We start from the raw sequence: 20,077 nt of genomic DNA, 5'->3' as shown, positions 1-20,077 counted from the left end.
GTTTCCCCGTTTGCACACACACACACACACACACACACACACACACACACACACACACACACACACACACCTCTTGCCCCAAGGTCAGACTGCACAACAGGTGTGTGTGTGTGTAACTCTGATAGTACATGATGCATGGCACCACAGAAAATATTCAGTTCCAGAGGAGGTTAACACACATATGCAGACGCATGTATGCAGGTGCACTCTGAGGAATCTGCAGGAATCAGGGCAGCTTTCATCACAGCTGTCAGTGTGTGATTGATGCGGCCGGATGAAACTGTCCCACTTCATTAGACGAAGGAGGCAGCCTTCATACTGCAGGTAAACGTGGGCAAAATCTCAAGTTTTAATGAAGGTATTAACAGGAATATAATCACATTGAAGCTGAATTTTTAGATGGAAATCTGGGCCACTTTAAGTGCTGATTATCTGATCATTTTTGTTTCTCTGATGTTTCTGGGGCAAAGCAGAGCCCACATTTCCCTCCTTGAGATGATGTACGATAAAAATGAGGGAGACAAATAAGGTGTGTTTTGAAGCAACCAAAATCTACTACCACCTTGTTTGTTTTTTTTAAATGTATCAGTTAAAACTTGCCTTAATAAATTATTCATTACATGTCCCAAGAGTTTAAAGAGGCCTCTTTGCATGAGTTAAATGATTTGACTTTACATGTTGGGGACATATTTTACCTGCAGCCCTCTAGCAACTTAATATAATTGCAGTGATCCTCTATAATCTTTGGATTGTGGTCAAATTTGCATTATTAGTCTTTGCAAAGTAAATTTACTAAACAATGTTTTTCCTAAACATAGAGGTCATGTAGCAACACAGGTCTCATCCAAACTGGCACCTGGAAGATTTTAGGTTGCAGTCTTAAATTTTCATAAGGTTGTCTAATTATCATTGCCCTTTTTCCACTATTTATGAAGGCTGTGTTTGAAATATGAATGAAAGTTTTCTTTTCTCTCTACAAATAATAGAATTGTAAAATAGAACTTAAATCAATCAGGAGAACAAAATCTCAAAATAGATGCATGGATGTCATGAATGGCATCATGCAAGGGACATTTTTTGATATTTCAGCAGGCTCAACAGTTACTAAAATGTGCCCATATATAGCAATGTTAAGAGGCAAATGTTGACATCATGAATGGGGGGATATGTCAGTAACTTAATGTAAGTTGAACACCTTTCTTATCTGGTACAAAAGCACCTCACAAATATAAATACAACTTCTAAATCTCATGAAGTTCACAGCTTAAAGTTGTTGTGACTTATTGTCCGTTGGTGAAAGTTCAAAAATCCATCCATCCATCCATCCATCCATTTTCTTTTGCTTATCTAAGATTGGGTCGTGGAGGCAGCAGTCTGAGCAACTCGACCCAGACATCCCTGAAAAATCACAGGGATTAAATCTAAGATACTATGAAGCAGAGCAGGTCTTCCAAAAGTCTTCAAAGTTGTGAGAAAACGCATATATAACTGGCTTTATAGGCCATACAAATCATATGAAGTCAGTTTCACATTCGTAATAACTCAAAGTAACCGAAGCACATGTTACATTCAGATACAGATTAATTGCTGCTGAGTAAACTCCTTTGATTCAATGCTCCAGACATAAAATTGTATAGGATAATAAATTCCATTAAATCAAATGTGAGCATGCAAAGCTTGGGAACCTGTTGATTAATCCTACACATGGAAAAAGGCTGATGCTTTCATGTCACTGATGGAGTCAGTGTGGGAAAATGAAGTGCTGCTGTCTCATTACCATTCATTTGTAACATGGAAGCCAATAAGTGACAAACTTAATGGCAAGAACAATGCAAGAAACAGAGGCCGACATCAATCATCTGCTCAGCACAGAGACAGATTTGTAAGAAGTGAAAACGTGTTCTGACGCTGATTTGTTGAACGCTCACTTTGAGATTTGCTTTGCCAGCTTCTTTTCCAGCTGTTTTGGCAGACCAGAAACTTTTGAGACTGTTAAAGGGCGTTTACCACTGACTGGCAAACAGACATCAACAAAACATTCCCTTGACTGGCTCATGTATTTTAACTTCCTCAGGCAAGTGAAGAAGCTGAAGAGCACAAGGGGAAGCATCTTTCATTGGTCCATTCCATTACAACTTGCTGTTCTCTGAGTCTGATGACATGCAAAATTGTTGAAAAAGCTGAACAGATCTTTACATATCTTGTGACGGAGACTGACCACGAGCTGAAAACCTGGAGGCACAACTCTTACGAATCATTTTCATGTTCCCGTGACCGATCAGATTCCCTCAAACTGAATCCAACCTCAGCCCTATCTTCTAGGCCCCTGTTCAGCCCAAAGCATCTTTTCACACATCCTGATTGTGTTCACATTGATTTTACAAAGACTGGAGGGCTTAAAAAACATGTGGGATGAGTGTGATATGTAGTGCACAAATATGATGTGATCAATGCAAACAGTCTGTCTTATAGCTTCAGAAACAAAATCTAATTTGCGTGCAGTCTGCAGGACGACTTTCACCACAACAGGCCTTGTTAAGATGGATATTCCCAGACATATCACACAATCTGTCAAGCAAGGAAATAAATAATAACACCTGCTTGTTCCCTGGCACTGTGCTCTTTCAGATTTAGACAAGCTTATTGATTACCACTTAAATCAGTTTTGTACCCACTGGATTCGTCTGACATTTCAACAACTCACAGACATTCAAAGGTTGTGACCAGCAAGCAAAAACCACACCGTGAGGAATTTGGATGTATGGAAATAACAAAGCAAGACTAATGCCAGAATCCTTGTCTGGGATCTTGGGGATACCACAAAGTGTGCTATCAAACTGATATAAAGTGTGTTGCCATCTGGTAATCCAGCATCAAGCAGAAGTATTACAGCTATGCAGGGCCGGATTAAGCTGTTCAGAGGCCCTGGGGCAACATTTAGGAATGACTTTGGTTCCTCCCACTCTCTTTGTGTGTGTATGTATCAGGTGGCATCTAACCACCCATTAGGTACAGATACTAAACACACTGCAGAGTGCACAGGAGAGCTTCTTTTTAGATGAGCCAGGGATCAAGAAACCAACCAGCAACCCTACTTTGTAAAACTGCCAGTGAGTATAGAAGAACTAATTTAACAAAAGAATATGCACCATATGAGTGTGAAATTAGCTGAAACAATAATAGTAAGATCACTTTGAAATGTGCTGTACCTCTAAAATGAGGGAGGAAATCTGCCCTAAGTAGAAACCTCATGATCTCACTTTTGTCCTCTTACGCAGCATGTATGGTGTTCTCTAGAGGCTGATTTTTGGACACACATGAAGGTGTGTTTTTTGCAAAATTGGCGGCATATTTTCCTGCACTTGTAACTTTAAGAGTCATTGCAACAATGCAAATGGATGCAACTTCATGCACGGTGACACTGATGACACAAATTAGCAAACCTGCATGTTTTGCATATTATTATCAATTGAAATAAAAATGACTCAAGACATATTGGATTGACAAATAAAGGGTGTCAGTATTTTAGAAGCTGTTTGCTTGTCATCTTGTGGATAGACCCGACATAAAAATTGATTTAACTTTGTAAAAACCTGCAACATTTTCTTATTGTTAAAGGGATATTTACATTTTTTGAAGTGGGGTTGTATGAGTTGTAAATCACTTGTAATTGTTGGGGCCACAATGATGCTGCTCAGCACAGCCCCTGTAATGAGAATCAGAACGCAAGCTAGGCTACCTCTGCAGACGGTGTCATTACTGCCACGTGATTTAGCACATTTTGAAAGATTCAGACCTGAGCACTCACTTCAGTTTAGCTGTACGCTCTACTCGGATTTTTTTCTGTACTTTACTTTGCCACTAGAAATGGTAGCTTAACTTGCGTGCTGATTCTCCCTGCAGTTTCTCATTAAAGGAGTCGAGCTGAGCAGCATCTATTGTGGCCCCCACAATTACTAGTGATTTAAAACTCATACAACCCCACTTCAAAAAAGCTGAAATATCCCTTTAAGGCAACTGTTTTTTGCAATTGTACCACAGAAAAGTTGACCCCTGTAGGGATTTATTCAGTCAAAAGTCCTTCAGATTATGACTCACAAGAACTGAAGGTTTTAACTTTCATTTTATTTTAGTGTTACATACTCCTGCAGAAATTTGAAGCTTAAAAAAGGACACAGCCATTCTTCATTATATGTAATGTACTGATGTGGATCTGTGATTTAACTGATGACCAGCCCTTGGTTTGAGATGTGATCTTGGCAAATCAGAATTAAACTACTTTATTTTCCCTAGCCTCGCTCAGCTGCACATTAGCGCTAACAATTACACCATAAATGATTTCATTAGAAAGAGCAGACGCCAGTTTAACTTCCACTTGAGCATGTCGCATGTGACTGTATGTTTTGTGAGTCAATTCAAAGGTCTGAGTTGTCCCGACTGGTGTCAGATACTGATCCCAATCTGAACACAAAAGGAGCCAAATGCAACGTTTGCATGTGCCTAAAAGAAAATTGGATCCCAGCAGTGATTTGGATTTGAGCACAGCATGAGAATGCAGCCAATATGTCTGGCTTTCTTCAACATGTATTGTACAGTATGTCACTCCTCATGCTGTGGCCTTACATCGTCTGCTGGGAAGACAACAGGCAGCTGGCCAGGGTTACCAGCGGAAAGACAAGGGTGGAAACTTTACAGAAATGGGTGTACAGTATCCACCCCACACCCCCGGGGGCTCCCTGCACGAGCTCCAGGCTCCAGGCCAAACAACTCCTCCAAGTTCTGAGTATTTAGGTCACACACTCACCTCACACTCCTATAGAGAGTCTATATAAATTCATTTAAATAGTTTCAGGTTTCATGCAGCAGTTGTTTAAATTAGACCAGAGCCAAAGGCCCAAACACAAGCCTGTACCGGGGAGGAGAAATGGTTGCGCAGAGAAAAAGCTTCAGAGGCACGTCAAGGTAATGCATGTTTGGCAAGGGTAGGACAGGAAGATGGGTGACATTTTTTCACAATAAAAGCATAAATGCATATTCAAATTTTCTCCTCTCTTTTTAGGGATGCTCTAACAATTGCTTTCCTTTTCTGGTGGAAAATTGTGCCTAACTATAATGATCAAGATGAGTTTATTGCAAGGGGGGACTACCAGCCCAAAGGCAATCTTTTCAAATATTATTTGCACTTAAGTTAAAGCAACACAATTTTAAAGCCAAATAACCTTTATTTTTTGCTTGAACACCCATGGGGAGTGAATAAACCCTTCCTTTTTTCATTGTTGGCTGAAGAGTGAACATTTGAGTTGTAAAAATAATGGAATAAGCAGAAATAAGTAAACCATGTGACAGTTTTCGTGATTATGTAATGGAAACTGGACTCAGGTTTCTAAATAAAGGAGGACATGACCTCAGTGTCCTTAATGACTTAGACTTAAGCTAACATCACAACATGCTAAGAGCTGAAACTATTTGATTAGGTGAATAACAGAAATTACGGGGTAAGTGGTTGATTGTGATGAGTCATATTTCTGGAGACAATGACATACATTATCTGGTTCAGTTTTTTCTGTGTAAACTTTCTTGTGTCTTTTATTCCGGTCTTCTGTGACAATTAGCTGACCTGCTTGAGGTTAATAAGGACTTGATGACTAAGATGTCACTTTGACCTGAGCCAAGCTAGCAAGGAAAGACTAGTTTGAACATTTTAATTCAAGGGCTTTACATATATAAAAAAGATCCATTTAAAAGGCTACTTGTAAAACCCACATCACTCCGATCCTATATTCCTTACTTTGGCTTCAAGTTAAATTTAGGATTCATTTTAAGGTTCTTGTTTTTGTGCATAGAGCTCTGCATGGTCAGGCTCCTGAATATATCGCCGACCTGCTCCACTCCTACCTCACCAGCAGGTCACTCAGGTCTTCTGACCACGGCTTGCTGGTTGTCCCTTGAACTCGTCTAAGGACAAAAGGTGTCCGTGCTTTTGAGGTGGTGGCACCAACATTGTGGAACGTTCTTCCTGTAAACATTCACTCAGATGTCTCTGTTTTCACTTTTGAAAAAACTCTTAAAGACACATCTACTTAAACAGGCCTTTGACTCACCTTGTACAGACTAATGTTTTAATTATGCTATTGTCTGTTTCTTTTATGGTTTATGATTTCATTTTAACCCTAGAACACTATCGCCGGGTGATTTTCACTCGAGCAAACTCATTTACATGATTTTCATTATGTTGCGTTTGTCTGAGTGTCATGGGTCCCTGGGTAGCTTCAGCATCGTCTTTGACGTCTTTGAAGGCATTGGTGTCTCCCTATTCCAAAACCTGATTTTTCCTACAGGCATGTGTTTGGGTGATGTTCACCCTTTTTTGTTTCTCTCTCCTGCAGCTGTTTGTGTGTCAAGGAGACTGTGCCTTCACTAGGGAAGTCTGAAACGTCCCAGGAATGAGTGGACCGAACACCAAGTTTCCAGTTTTATCAATTTTTGGTTTAGAAATTTTTGGTCCTGAATTCCAAATTTTCAGTAATTTTGGAGCATTTTTATAGGGACGCCCCATGATCATTTTTTTTTTCATTTTGTTAGACATGGCACAGTTTAAAATAAAAGAACCCTAATCTAATTTGTCATGCATTAGTTTTTTGTTTTAAAAAATGTAAAACTGTTTTCCAAATTGTAAATTTGTCTCCAGCTTTGCAAAAGTGTTTCATCTTGTGTAAATTTGTTTTGTCCTTCAGGGCCACAGTAATATTATATTGGGTAAAAAACACACGTGTTAGTGATGGTGTTACTAATTTTAGCAATCGTGTTCTAGGGTTAATTTAAATATTTTTCCTGTGAAGCACTTTTAATTTTATTCTATGAAAGGAGCTATACTAAATACAATTTACTTAATTACTTACTTACTTAGTAATATGTTTGTTGAAACTGCTTAAACTAATTTGATAACAGGACAGGTCAGTTTTCAGGGTATCATAATGTAACCAAGGTCCCATGTAGTTAGATTTAAAGCTAGAGTGGTTAGTACGATGGGACAGGGCCTTAGTTTGTTGTAGGAAAATACAACTATGTTATATGTAACTTCAAAGAATGTATGTAACTTTAATAATGACCACCACAAATGTAGCTCTAGCCAAAGTTCAGACAGGAGGACTTTAAAAGCAGTTGTTTAACTCTCCTCTCCCTCGTTAAATAGCTCACTCGCTTCCAGCTGCATGCTCCGGAGCTGTCATTGGTTAATTAGCGGCGGCTGCCATCCAATAGCCCAGTGGCACGCCCTTATCGTCATCAACTTTCTGCTGTCTTTTTAAATGTGTCTCTCTCTCCAGCAAGTTCCTTCTTGCATTGATGGTGCGCACCTTTCCACCTCCCCATCTCAACCTGGTCTCTGCAAGTCTTCAATTCCTAGGATCTATCAACTACCACCACCAGAGTCTGGACTCTAGGGGGATTTCTTCTGCTGACAAATTCACGCATTCCTACACTCACACAATTATCCCCATAGAGTCCTTATGCCAAAGATTTCTGTCAAGTTTCATGATTCACTAAGTTGTAATAAATAACCTTTAATCTTCAAACTGTGTCTCTCCTGATTGAACTGTACTTTAAAGAAAACACGAGCACATCACCCCAAGTACTCTGCACACTTCACTGGCCTCCCATCACTGCAAGAATACATTACAAAGTTGCTCTCATCACCCATCAGTGCATCTATGGAAACGCCCCACCATTCCTCAAAGAACTCCTCACCCGGCAAACCCCAACCCAGAATTCACGCTCTGCACATCAGAACCCCCTCCACCCTAACAGAACCAAGCTCAGGATCATAGGGGGGGGGGGGGGGGGGGGGGGGGGGGGGGTCTGGCCTTTTGTGCTGCTGCACCACGTCTGTGGAACTCCCTGCCCAGCCACCCCAGGACCCCACAGACTATGGATGGTTATAAGAAACATTTAAGGCCTTCTTCTTTAAAGAGGCTTTTAACTTATGTTAAGTACTCTTTCTAAGAAATGTTCAAGTTTTTTCCTTGTTTTTTCCTGTGGCTGTAGCACTTTGAGATTTCTTGACATGAAAAGTGCATTATGAATAAAATGTATTATTATTATTAGTAGTAGTAGTAGTAGTAGTAGTATTATTAGTATTATTGTTATTATTATTATTATTATTATTATTATTATTATTATTAAATGCAATAATCCTCACAAGTACACTACCGGTCCAAAGTTAGGACACACCTTCTCATTCAAGGGTTTTTATTTATTTTAATTATTTGTAGATTAATACCAAAGACATCAAAACTATGAAAGAACACATATGGAATTATTTAATTCACAAAAAAATGTTAAACAAACCGGAATATGTTTTATATTTTAGATTCTGTAAAGTAGCCCCCTTTTCCTTCATGACAGCTTTGCACACATGGTATTCTCTCAGTCTGCTTCATGAAGTGGTCTCCTGGAATGGTTTCTAATTAACATGAACCTTGTCAAGAGTTCATTTGTAGAATGACTTTCCTTCTTAATGTGTTTGAGACCATCAGTTGTGTTGTTCAGAGGTAGAGTGAGCGCACAATGGATAGGCCTATTGGACTGCTGTTGTAATCCATATTATGGTAAAACCAGATTATTTCATAGTTTTGATGTCTTCAGTATTAATCTACAATGTGGAAAATAATTAAAATAAATAAAAAACATTGAATGAGAAGGTGTTTCCAAACTTTTGACCGGTAGTGTATTTATTTATGCAAAATGAAATAAAATTTAAAAATAAAAACATTCTCTTGTGAATAAACTAATTCTATGCACTGTAAGCTAAATGATAAAGTTCAAGAATAATAATTTTATTTTGAAAGTCTCCCCCGGATGTGTCGTAGTCACTTCTGCTGGCTCGACGCAGCTCAGCTTTATGGCAATTAATATTGGGAGCGACCTCACGCGGCCTTTACCGGACGGCCTCCCTTTAAACGGCGTATAATCCCGGCGGGGGTGTGTGTGCGGGGCGGGCTGCCGGTGAGAGACACGTGTCTGAGTGTGTAGCAACGATGAGCTTTACTGGGTCAGGTAAAAAAAACACACACGGGGGCGCGTTCAGACCGAATGCACTCAGTAACCTCAGCAGGCGCGCGCCCGCTCCGCTGAGGCGACGGTTCCGCGCGCTGATGTGTCTGTCTGCATCTGGTCGGTGAAGGGGGACGGTGCGCTCCGGTTTTTAACGTTACCTGCTGGCGTTGGAAGGAGGGTGAAGGTGTTAGGTGTGCTGCACCCCCTGCACCGGACAATGATTCACACACATTGGTAACATAACGGCTGTCCGGTTGATTTTCCTCCCAACGTACAAAAAGAACTCACCAAGTTCACTCGCCCCGTGTACGCACCGCTCCGTCTTCACGCGCACATCATCTGCTGCTGAAACGGAACCAAACGGTTTGGCTCCGGAGCGCGCGAGAGATGACTTTAGGAGATGACTTAACGGTTGTAACGAGCGCCGGTGTGTGCGCTCACGAGCCCCAAAATGTAATGTTTATATTTACCGTGTCGTCCGTCCCTCAGGCACACGGACCCTGATGGTCGTCGCTCTCTCTCCTCTCGTTCACTCTTGATCTCTCTCACTCACTCACTCACTCTCTCTCTCTCCCTCCTCGCGCTCTACCGGGTCTTCTCTCCGCTGCTGGCTCGCGCTCCCCCGCCTGCTTCTATCTCACCCTCTCACTCTCTCTCTCTCTCTCTCACCATCGGCCTGCTCGCTCTCTCACGCGCTGCAGTGGCTGCAACACCGGAGAGAAAGTTTCCGCGAGGTCCTAAAGTCTACAACTTTAACTCGGGGAATAAACACTCACGGACACGCGCTGACGCTCATGCGCACACACTCTAGCATGTGAAGACAAGTGTCGAACTTTCCATTCAACATCAGTTCAACCTCTGAGGAGTTTGAGAATACCAAATACATGATTCCAAATCACACTTCTCACTATGTCAATAAAGAATATTTATTTTTTCTTTAATAATATTTACCATAGAATTCAATTGGTTGGTATCATAGACTGTATATATAATGGACAGCGTCGCTCCACCTTTTCCCATTGTACGGTTTTGAAGCCCAAATATCCCATTCCAGAATGCTGACATCTTGTACATTTTCTGCAGCCAGAGTCTGCGCAGAGGGAATTTGTGTTTCCACGGTAACAAGCTCCGCCCTACAGTTTAGCATCCCGACGTCGTAATTTTAAAGTGAGCAAAACTGCAATTCCTTTAGTGTCCACTAGAGGCTGATTCCAAAATCCAACGAAACCCCATAAGAGCCAATGTTAAAACACCATTTTTGTCACCAGAATAAAATATTACTACAGTCATTAAAAAAAAGTCGTAGTTTCTCTATCTTGCTATTTTGTAGAATTAACTATTAAGGCTACAGCCTTGACTTCATGTCACTTTCTAGATTTTATTTATTTCTGTATTCATTTATTGTATTGCACATATAAAAGAATAAAACAACACAATTCTGCTCAATAACAAGAGCCAAGATATCACAGGTAAATTCAATAATAAAACTAACCACTAACCTTAGTGACATGTAATGTGCATTACCAATATGGTGACCATCATTTGTGGCTCCATAACACCTCTTCAGAAACCCCTCTGTGACACCACTGGGACTGCTTCCATGTTTTATACAGCTCATGGGCTCATGTGCACATAATGGAAAACAAGGGCTACAAACGGCCAAAGAGTCCAAAAAACAACATACAGGCCAGAATACAAGCACATTTTCATAGAAGAAATGGGGACTTAGAATTAGCTTTACTAGCCAGGTATGTGTAAAAACATACAAGGCATTTCTCTCAAGTTACTCTGCAGCTACTCACACTCAACTATTTACCAGAAAACAAAAAAACAGATCAAGCAATGTTTCTTTAAGTCTGTTGAGAAGATGTTATTTGGGATAAAATCATCCAGAAGCTCAGGTTAGTGAACAGGGGAGTTTCTGTTGACTCATGTGAGGTGTTTTCCCGCCACAGAGTAAATAAATTCAACAAGTCAAAGCATTTTCAGCGTCTGTACTGCTGGAACAGACATGAGACTGAATCATCTGTCACGCAGCAGAGGACTGGTGGTGTCACAGATGATGAGTTCAAAAAGACTGAAAACTGCAGTAGGAAAATATTATCAACTGCAGGAGCCAGACAGGACATTGTGTGAGTGTCCTACTAATAGATAAGCCACCAACATTTGGGGTGTAATGCTTTATGCTACTAACTTTAAGGTCAGTAACCCGGATTTGTTTTCTGTGCATTTACTAAATCTGGCAATGAGTATTCTGAATCTGTGGAAGATGTGAATATCAACATCCTTAATTACCAGATTGGTAAAGTAGACACTTGCCGCCTGCGGTTGCAGACCCTCAGGGAAGCCTGAAGCCTCCAGGTTGACTTTGGGATGCTTGAAATAATTGGACAAATATAAAATTGTGTTTTAAAACTGTATTCTAAAAGTACAAAATATAGTGTAATTCCAGCCACGTTATTATAACCTTGAGGCCAAGAAGTTAGTGCATATGTTTGTTTTGTACCATATGCAATGTATTCTGAATGAGATTTTGTGCTTCTGAGATTTAAGCCTGTGCTAAGAAGGATGCTGACATGGTCTTGATATTATTAAGTGTGCTGTTAAGTGTGTAAAAATACATTGAAGGCTGTGGTTTGAAATCATATTCAGGCACAGAAGGATTCATCAGATATATTTGGCTGTAATGACATTTTTTCCTTAAATTATATTGTGTTGAAATGCCTTACAACAAATATATTCCCATTGTTTTGTTTGTTTGTTTTGATTGTTGCTTAAATGTAACCAAACTGCTCCATCAGACAACAAAATCAAGATTGGGTCATTGATTTTGACATTAAAAATTGCTTTAAATAATATCTTTTTACAGTTTTGGTCAAGGTTAGACTGTGATCAGAGGTTTTCAGGGCCTTGTTATAATACAGAACATATGTACTGTGCTCATTTCTGACCTAAGTTAATATCTTACTTTGGCCACTAGAAACAGGAGCTTCTGTAATATTAGTGTGCTTGATGTCACTGTGTCGCAGCCTGAAAGTAAACTCTTAACCGTCTGCTTTAGATTTACAGGTCAGGGTCAAGTCCAGGCTTTAGATTGAAAGCCAAGCAATCAAATACCACTTAAATACCATCTGTCCACTTAGTTCACTTATGGCCCTTTTCTCACCGGCCCATCTTAGCCCTACTCTACTCGTCTTGACTCGACTCTCCTCGATTTGTGTTGCGTTTGCACGGGAGCGGTACCTCGTGTCAGATACCAGTTTTTCGTACCTTCTCTTCTCTGCTTCCAAGCGAGTTAGGCCGATACTAAAAGGTGATGTCGACGGACTGCCAGCCAGATTGGTCAGAGAATGTCGTCACCGAAGAGTCATGAGCGCGACGCCCAACACAGGAATCAAACCCTCCATTTAAAAAAAACGACATCAGTACTGTACAATGTCTGCACGCAAAGTTTCTCTGTGGTCCGTTGACGAGGTCTAGACTTCTATTGGCCAACGAGCAGAGCAAGTACACCATTGGCTCCAAGTCCTCCATTGTTTGTGATTGTTGTTTGTGTCACGTTCAAAATGAAGTGAACGCAAGCTGTATTATGACGACCCCGCCCACCTTGAGTCGGTACTCGGGCTTGCGGAAAAGGTACCCAGACTGAGTAGAGTTGAGTCGAGTCGAGTAGAGTAGAGCCGAGTCAAGTAGGGCTGGAACTGTGTAGTGTAAAAGAGCCATTAGTTAGCAAAAAATCCCATATATCCTTCCCCTTTCTTATGCTATTATGAAGTGAGGCAGGTATCAACATTAAAAGAAAGTTACCATAGAAGAAGAACCAAACTTGTAGTTATAATTGATTATTTGCAAGTTTTTTACTAGACTTAATTAAGCTTTGTGAAAATGTTTTCCCTACAAGCACTGCTTCCCCACCTTATTGTCAACACCAAGCCCTTAAAATCAACTAACATCTACTTATCTGGTCTAAGATATAATTAGATCATTGCTCTCTTCCAAGGTTTCCTTTATCTGCTAATCTTTAAGGCATTCAAATGTAAAGCTTTACAAGTTAAGGATACATAAAGTCAGTATTTCCTTCCCTTTGCAGTCATTTAAAGATCCCTTCAGATTTAACATGAGCTAGTCTTACTATGCACAATTCAAGTAAAGGGTGCTTTTACAGAGTAAATATAGCTGGTAAAAGGTTCCTTTTTGTCATGTTCCCAGTATATATTACTCGTCTCCACACCTATCACCCACAAGTGAAAGCTACACATGTGCATGTCTTGTTTGGTGGTTATTTTCTTTTGATCTCCCTCTTCGACAGGTGGAGTTCAAGATTGCTGCTACAAGTTGAAACCTGCTCACTAGCTGCTGTAGACATGGTATTCTAGGAAAGACAGGAGGAGCAGTAAATGAAATGTGAACGTACCAGGCTCAAAGAAAAAGGGGAAATCTTGATCTCTGATTTACTAGTTTGCACTGATTACAGAGAGGTGTTTTGATTTGCCTCAAACATAGGGTGGATTCAATGTAAGTACTGCTAGTTTGAGGTAATTATTTGCAGGCTGAAACCAAAAGTAAGTTTGTTATGCAAGATGTTTTTTTTCATTATGTTTATAAAATGTCAAAACATTTTGAAAAACTCAACTGATGCTAAAGTTTCTTGTTTTGCTTTCTTAAAGCTCCTGTGAGAAGATCTGAGTGAGATTTATGTTGATGCGTCAGTATGATACATAAAAGCAAACCAGACCGTCAGCACTCAGATTGACTATTTCAACATGGTTATTTTTAATGTCAGAAACTGCTGCAGCATGGTAGACAAAGCTAATATGAAATGGTAAACACTAGCAAGCTCCTGAAACAGCCTTTGTTTGCATCTTAAATAAAGTCACAGTGGGTGATACATTTAAGTGTCAAAATGAAGCAGGATGACATTTTATGTGAAGAAGCATTACTTACACATGTGCAGGACAAAACCAGCAAAGAGATCAGTTGCTCCACTTTGTCCACCAGGGTTACCAAAATCAGCAGTCCAAAAGTTACTCACAGGAGCTTTAGCAAATCTCGACTTTCAGTGAATTAGAGCAGAAAAGCCACAAATCCTTATGTTTACATTTCTCACAAAGGTGAGAAACACAAGGGGTACCTTGATGCAGCATTTACATGATTTCCACTTGAGTCTCAGATAGACTTTGATCAGCAATACCCAGCAACCATTCTCTTCTGAAGTCATGCTCTGTGTACATTATGTTAAAATCTTCATATCTGATAAATCATTAGAGACAGCAGGAATCAGTTCACATTAGCATTCACCCCCTACCTTGCAAACAATCTCATTTAATGTTGTTCCAGAAAAAAATGATTACCTAGGAATCTGAGCCTGATTTCCCCTCTGAATTTTGTTTCCAATTTCTTTTCATACTTTCATCATCAGGAAGCGATGAAACGCCACTGGAAGGGTCTGATCATCTACATTTATACAAATTGCAACCTTTAACTCAGCATTAGATTTCAACATTGCATGATATATACATTGTAACAGCATTTTTTTTTTACACCCCGAGCATGATATCAGAAAATAAAATAGCCGTCCAGCTGATATGGGGACAGATGGATCGAGATTGAGATTAAGAGACCCCTGGAAGAGCTACATCAAGAGGGACTCAGGCCTATTCATTCTCAGCCTCCCCTAAAAATCGGTTGCATTAACATGACCACATTTCAAACTGTGTGACGAACTGCTGTTGTTGGCTAGAAAATGTATTTTGATAAACTGGATTAAAGATAAACCGCCAACTGTTTTGCTGTGGTATCAAGAGTTATTTAGGGTCCTCCCTCATGAAAGGATCAGTGCGGTTCTGAGGGGTAATGAGAGGCACTTCATTGACATGTGGTCTCCTGTGTTCAGTTATTTACCTAAATAACTGACTCACATTCTGATGAGGGGACAAAACTACATAAAATGTCCAAACCTGCAGAGAGCTAATCAATAAGCATCCTCCTTTTTCTTTTTCTTTCTTTTATTGAGTCTCTAATGTCGGTATAGCTTAGCTAGCTTTGCCTTTTGTTATCAGGTATTATATTTGCTTGTACTTGGTATTTGAAAATGTATTATAATGGCAATATGCATCGACCTGTAGGGGGGAGTGGTCTGGCGTCTGGGTTTTCCTTGTTTGGAATGTACGGTATGATATGGTATTTGTTTATTTTTTCTCTTCTTCCTTCTCTTCTCTTTCTAATGTAAATGTCTTTATACAATCCACTCTTAATGTTTTATTTAAAATGTATAATGTGGTTTGAAGGCAAGATGTATGATTTGATTTAATTCTCTTCTGTTTGTGGAAAAACAAAAAAACAATAAAACTGTTCAGAAAAAAAAGAGACCCCTGGAAGCAGAGAATACAAACCCTGCATTTTCAAGTGTTAACTAGCAAATATTTGAACGTCTCCCTTGCTTAACGACTCAGGCTTAGTTGATGATGAAAATCCTCACTGATGCTTAAAGTGTCAGTCGGATCAAAAGGACTTTTATTGCATTATGACTGGATACTGCTTCAGTAGAGGAGGTTAAACTCAGTTTGACCTGCAAGGAAAAGAAAGTGTAAAGATCCCGTCTAAAAAGGGTCATAACTGTTTGTGAGCAAGTATAGGAGGTGGTGTGTGGGGGGTTATTTATAGCAGTCAGTGAGGTCACCAACAACAGACACCCTCAAAGAGCTTCATTCAGTGTATAGGTTACACCCCCCCCACCTCACTTATACACACTCTTACAAACTCACATATACAACACACACTGAGGCGTGACCTCTGTGGGAAGCTCATGGGAAAAGTGAAAACTGTTCATCCATACTAATGAGGACACTAAATCAAGGAGAAAGTTAAAAAGTCTTACTGGGAAGGGAAAAATTAGGTGTATTTTTGGAGTCCATGCTGGAGTGTTTATTAATAGAAACTGGGTTATGTAAAAACACTGGCCTACAGGAAGATGTAAAAATAAGTGTCTCTCCCTCAATGTTATACTTTAAAGAGTAAAAAACAGGACACATTTCCCTGTGATTCTCTCTTTTGTGTTTCATGCAGCAAAGAAATTGAGCGCTTGATTTTAGTTCCCTACATTTCAAGGGAATAATAAAGGCTATTTTGTAATCTACATTCATTAGACAGAAGTGACTTGTACTGTAAATGTAGCACCAACTCAGCAGCCATTCAATCAAGTATGTAACATTTTGTCAGGTAGGCAGAATAAAGAGATTTATTTTCTTTTTGCTAATTTCACTAATTGCCCCCAAAATGATCACGTTATGAAAAGAAAACATATGCATGCTCTCCATTTTTTTGGTTTCTCTTGCCTCCAGGGTTCACACGGGCTTTTGGGCTGTTGCAATATCTTAAGGTTTGTTTCAGCTTTTATGATAAAGTAGTCGATGTTTTTTTCAAATGGATTACTTCGCAGGACTTTTGCAGAGCAGAGCTTCCTGCGTGTTGGACAGATTAATTACATAAGATGTTTGTCTTGTCCAACTGTCAGACTTCAGAGAAACATGAACGAACCAGGAGGGAATACAATGATGAGGTCATGGCTATGACAAAGTAGAGGAAAGTCATGGAAAAGTCTAATCTAATTATACCGTACATACACTTTTTTTTGTATTACTGCCTTTCCAGTTGTTTCCTGTGGAGTCACAGTAACTGAGAAAACACAGGAGTTTGTTGTTAAATATTATTTATTGCAGATAAAACAGATACATCAATACTTCTCACTTAAACTGTCAGCTCTAACAGACTCAGAGCTGAAGCTGTTAACAGTTTCATGTTAGGACGCGTCTATCCTGTCAGTCTTGATTTGTCTAACTCTCTTTCACTCACACACACGGAAACATGGGCTCAGTCATTTCTTAAATCACTCACTCAGTCTGTCAATCATCCTCTGACTTTAAATGTTATAAGCAGGCAGTCATAACATGTAGGGCTGGTGGACTCTTAAAAGACAAATACAACTGTCCATCTGAACCATACAATGTACAAAACATTTAAGAACAGCTTCCAAAGAACACCAACCAAACCTAGAAAAGCTAAAGAACATCTTCTGATGATATTTCCTCACATCTGTTACATGAAAATCAACCTACATAGACTGAAACAGGCTCCGCTAGTCACTTTGGGTCGTGTTTGATTTGCATACAGAGCATCAGTCTGAAAGTTTTTTGGGTGCTCTTTGTAGTCGTCAACCACAGAGATTTTTGACTCCTACATTTTCACAGAAATCTAGGTAGGAATCAAAGAGTAGCAAAGGATGACAAGTGATGCTGTGTGGGCAGTGTTCCAAAGAAAATCAATTATTTTTATGCAAAGTATAAAGGTCAAGGGGAACCCCCCAGATCCTCTCACAAAGCCTCAAATTCAATTTAAGTCGGAATCAAATTTGGTTGGACTCAGCAACTTTGTTATGTGGCCAATAACAAAATAATGTCTTTAATATTTTTACAGCTCAGATTTATTTCACTTGCTGGGTTTTTGTCAAAAACTCTCTAAGAGCTCACAGAGGTACTTCAGAGGACTCCAAAGCCACACCCCTTTTTGGGGGCGGGGAAACTCATAATCCTATAGATGTCTACGTCAAAGCAATTAATGAGTTTGGAACACAATTTTGGTTAATTAATTCAATGTGATCTTACCAGAACCTGAGCATTCATATTACCCGAATAATAGTTATCACCTCATTGTTTTAGGATTTAAAAAAAAAAACAGTCCACTCTTAATTTACATGCTGAAAGTCCCGTTACTTTGCTTCTAGCACTACAAAGCTGTTCATGACAGTATATCGTACATTTGGAGGAAAATAATAGATGCAGACATTTAGAAAAATGGATGAATGAGCTGCTTAATTTGAGCAGTGGTTCCTTTATAGATTAATCACATTTACTAGAAGTGAAGTTGTGGAACTTTTTCTTGATGTCATCTCTTAGACACAGACTGGTTGGATTGCTACTTATTTCCATGTCAGTTTGGACATAAGTGAAAAGATCGTCATGAAAATGTGAATATATGAGGACTTTTTTTTCACATTTTGCATATTGTAGGCTGCTTTTAATTTAGGGGATTTTGTGCTCTTCTCTCTCCCTGAGCTCCTAGGCTTTTATCTTGTTTGAACTATCTGCCTCCAAAAGATCAAGATTACTTATTCTATACTTTTTGTTTTTCCACTTTTGGTCTAGGAAAAAAAAAAAGGGTCTCAGTCTACATTTTATCCCTCGATATTTGTTGTTGTATTAAAATGTATCCAAATAAGCCTCTTTTTTTGAGTCCAGGGGCCTATACTACGAAGTGAGTTCAACATACCCTGGGTATCTTTTGGTTTTCTAGCTTACCCTTGACAAAGGAGATCACGGCAAGTGGTGACATGAAGCTGGTTATCAACCTGATAAATCAATCAGGGTTACTTACTGTGAGTGTGTTCATATGAACAGGGTAGAGCTACATATGATCAATCACAGACATGAGCAAGATTGCTGTCAGCAGATATTCATATCATGCAAACTCAGAGCAAACTATGATATTGAGGAAATATGTAAATATTGATAACGTAGTCCAGACTAAAATGAACAAAGCTGCATTTGCTGAGTTAATCCTGAAGTAACCTCCATAAACGCAAATCTTACTCTGCAGGACACACCCCTGGAGATGTGATGTTCCAAAATATTTCACAAGAATGGTAAAAAGGAGCGAAAAGGCAGAGGGAAAAAAAATTATATTTGGTTACACGTCTCCTCTTTCTTATTCTTACTGTTTTATATTGGGACAGTCAGGTTGGGAAATTTTGGTAAACTGACCCTCAAAAAATGTCTCAAAAAACTTCTGGACCCAATTCCTCCTACAACTTTGCTACTCTGTTGTAACACAGACCCTGTAGAAGCCAACATTTTTTATATTCTCTCCCACACACATACACACACATGCACACACACACACACACACACACTAAAACACAACAGTAATGAGATATCTCCTCTTTGACAGGAGTCCCGCCGCAGTACCGAGATACACAGAGAAGCCTGGACAACCTGAGCTGCGATCATAACAGCACCTAGGGTACAAATCTCACCCAGGGCTCAGACACCTGGAGTACAACTGAGACTTTAACTCTCCACCCTGCATCGCCTCAGCCAGAGGGCGGAGATAGGAAACTTCCCATTAAAGCTTATCATCTCAGCAGGGTCTGACCACACTCACAAAAATATTTAAACCAAAAAGAATAAACAGCCCAAATCAAATCAAAGCAATAAATACTAAGCACACAGTGCCGAAACTTATAACGTTACAACTCACTTCTCGTCTTTTTGACTTCCTTCTGTTCTTTCTTAACTTTTCTCTTCAATATGGCGACATCCTGAACATCCATCATAAAACCTTCCTGCTCTTTTACCCTCCACAAGTTTCCTAAAAGCAACTTTCACTCTCTTTACAACGTCCCTCTCACCTACTCGAGCTTTAAAAATGCAGAGCGCACACAAACACACGCACATGCTACAGTACAGATCAGTAGGTTTCAGCTATGCATGATCAAATCAAAAACAAAGAGTCAAACCACAGTGACAAGACATACACACAGAATCACAGCTATACATCAGTAGGGGACCCAGCGGTCATTTGGTGTCCAGCATCGTGATTGGTTGATTGGCGGTGGAGCTCTAATCCCCATTGGCTAACGATAAATTTAAGCTATGATGTTATTCCAGCAGGGGGCAGTCTTCTTTGGCCGTGATGGAACTTCACTCTGCCTGAGGAGAGACCACACAACCAATCAGAGGGAGGTTCTCATTTTGTATCATGCCATATGAGATTACAGTGTGTTCCAAATTATTATGCAAGTTGCATTTTTGTGAATATTTTAAAAACTATGTTAACAGTTGTTTTCAAATTTGTTAGGAAGTCAGATAGTGAATATATAACTTCAACTGTGTGGTTAAAATGATGCTTTTCGGCTGTATTTTTAAATAAATGCAGAATCTGCAGAAATGAGTGTGCCAAATTATTATGC

General features: G+C 39.6%; 2 protein-coding genes across 14 annotated transcripts in view; both read right to left on the bottom strand.

Annotated features, from left to right (window-relative positions):
* Positions 1-9,724, bottom strand: part of LOC117823967 (DNA (cytosine-5)-methyltransferase 3A-like) — an 86,183-nt gene extending 76,459 nt beyond the window's left edge. For 4 of the 8 annotated variants that reach the window (XM_034699264.1, XM_034699265.1, XM_034699270.1 and 1 more), the window contains exon 1: positions 9,525-9,688. The gene's annotated coding sequence lies outside the window, so the exon portion shown is untranslated. Of the gene's footprint in view, positions 1-9,342; positions 9,475-9,524 lie in introns of those variants that run through there. The other 4 variants (XM_034699271.1, XM_034699273.1, XM_034699266.1 and 1 more) reach the window with 3 other exon arrangements.
* A 7,021-nt stretch (positions 9,725-16,745) lies between these two features.
* LOC117823970 (dystrobrevin beta-like) overlaps positions 16,746-20,077 on the bottom strand; it is a 42,884-nt gene continuing 39,552 nt past the window's right edge. For 3 of the 6 annotated variants that reach the window (XM_034699281.1, XM_034699280.1, XM_034699284.1), the window contains one exon: positions 16,746-19,813. The gene's annotated coding sequence lies outside the window, so the exon portion shown is untranslated. Of the gene's footprint in view, positions 19,818-20,077 lie in introns of all 6 variants that reach the window. The other 3 variants (XM_034699279.1, XM_034699283.1, XM_034699282.1) reach the window with 1 other exon arrangement.

Source organism: Notolabrus celidotus, chromosome 13 (genome assembly GCF_009762535.1).
Source record: "Notolabrus celidotus isolate fNotCel1 chromosome 13, fNotCel1.pri, whole genome shotgun sequence".
Lineage (NCBI taxonomy): Eukaryota > Metazoa > Chordata > Actinopteri > Labriformes > Labridae > Notolabrus > Notolabrus celidotus.
Note: the sequence above shows the minus strand (reverse complement) of the source record. Positions and strands in the feature narration are given on the sequence as shown.